The sequence below is a fragment of the Chelonoidis abingdonii genome, chromosome 2 (genome assembly GCF_003597395.2).
Source record: "Chelonoidis abingdonii isolate Lonesome George chromosome 2, CheloAbing_2.0, whole genome shotgun sequence".
Classification (NCBI taxonomy): domain Eukaryota; kingdom Metazoa; phylum Chordata; order Testudines; family Testudinidae; genus Chelonoidis; species Chelonoidis abingdonii.
The window spans coordinates 5,385,186-5,387,232 of NC_133770.1; the positions used below are offsets into that span (position 1 = coordinate 5,385,186).

At 29.2% G+C, this 2,047-nt stretch overlaps 1 pseudogene; it reads right to left on the minus strand.

The window, feature by feature from the left end:
* Positions 1–241: 241 nt before the first annotated feature.
* On the minus strand, positions 242–2,040 carry LOC142046181 (E3 SUMO-protein ligase KIAA1586-like; annotated as a pseudogene).
* Positions 2,041–2,047: the final 7 nt, after the last annotated feature.

Genomic DNA, 2,047 nt, shown 5'->3' on the forward strand with positions numbered 1-2,047 from the left:
ACTTAATAAAATTTTTTTTTGCATGTTTATTACAATAGAAACAAAGTATTGCTTTATTACACAAATTTAAAATACATTTGAAAAGAAGAAAATATAAAGTGATGTATGAGTAAGCAAACAATAATAAAGAATGAAATGCCTTGTATTTTAAAATGTTACGTGATCTACTTAAGTTATTAAAAAAGTAATATATTCATGTTGAAGTATACAGTGCAACAACAAACAACATTTTAAAGAATATTTAAGTACATTTATTACTAAGTAGTAATTTCCAAATGGCTTCTTGATCTTCTCCATAATCTTCGGTGTTGGATACACGAACTCTGGTATCTAATGCAGATTGATGACTTCTCATCCATGATTTAACGTATGGTATTGGGTTCCAGGAACTTAGTGGTTTTCCCAACAAATTTATGGTCATAAAGCTTGAGATAAGTTTAATTGTTAAATTTGCCCTTTTATCACTACAATAATATTCATCAACGAAAAAGCTCTTTCTGCTTCTGCAGAACTAATTGCAATTGTATTCATAGTTTGCTTTGCTTTCCTTATTGTTTCCGGATCAGGAAGATTTTTTGATTGAATGTTATTGTCTACATAGTCACGAAAATCATTTAAATCGACTACAAATTTTATGAATTTACTTAATTCATGCACTTTTTCTTCTCCTGATTTCCAAGGTAACCTGACTTCTTCAATATTCAATGAAGTGGGATCCATAACATTGAATAATTCAACTATTTTAGGTGTATTACGAGAATGACCTAAATTATCTTCTTTATATTTAATGTGCTTTTCGTTTAATAATTTTGCTTTCATTTTTTCAATAATGCACTCTATTACTTTGTCTTGTGACAGTGATTTAAACCTTACATTATCTTCAAACTCTATGCATTTAAAAGCATCACTTTCTATCATTTCATTAATTTTATTTTTGTGTATACCAAACCTATCTTTTAATTGTAAGAAAAAAACCAATCGTTCGTTTGATTAGTTTATCTGCCTTTGTTAAACTCAATTGTCTTGCTTGGAGTGCATTTGATGATAATGCAAGTTCAGCCAAAATGTCAATCATTAATGCCAAGTCTTTTAAAAATTCTTTGTTTTTGAATCTTTTTGCTATGCCAGAAAATTTCTGATTTTTGGGAAAGTAAATATAAAGAGCTGGATACGCTCTCCAGACCACTTTGACAGCTCTAAGGCTACAAGAAGCCCATTGTGGACCAAAAACATGGCCTATTTTGATGATTTTAATATACAGTTCTTCAGAAACTTGTTTAAGTTCAAACTGACTTTTATTTGACTGACGAAAAATTGCATAAATCTTGTCCAAAAATTTTTTGAAATGGCTTATTTCACTTATATAATTTATAGCATCATCTAAAGCCAGTTGTAGCCGATGATTCAAACAATATCAAATTATAATGTTTGGAAAATCTTCCATCAGTCTTGTAGCAACTCCAGATTTAAGTCCAAGCATGGTGCTAGCGCCATCAGAACAAAATCCGATTAAATTGTTCTTTAAATATTGTGTCAAATCCTGTATCAGTTAATGTATGTCTCAAAGCATTATAAATATTTTCTGCTTTTGTTGATTCTAATTCCACTAAATCGAGAAAAATTGTTGAAGAATCTTGTAGTTCACATTTTAGAAGAAATTACAAGCACTGTTTTACTTGAAATTGTAGAAGCTTCATCAATAATAATACAAATCTTTGAATAGTTTTCGATGATTTTACTAAAAATTTATTTTCTTATTAATTCAGCAATACGTTCTAAGATTCTGATGGCCGAAAATCAAGAATGTAGGCAGTTCCCTAAATCAGTTTAATTCTTAATTTGTAGCTCTACTTCATCCTCCATATCTGACACTGGTTGGTTTCTTTTTACTAAGCTGTAAACGATGTTGAAAATTTTGCTGGTTATTGCAATATTTTGTTCAGTAAGTTTATCAATCACTGTAGTGAGAGGTTCTTTTTTAGATTCATTAAAAATATTTATAACTCTCAAATGAGAGCTTGATTCGAAATGTTCCTTCATTTTTTTT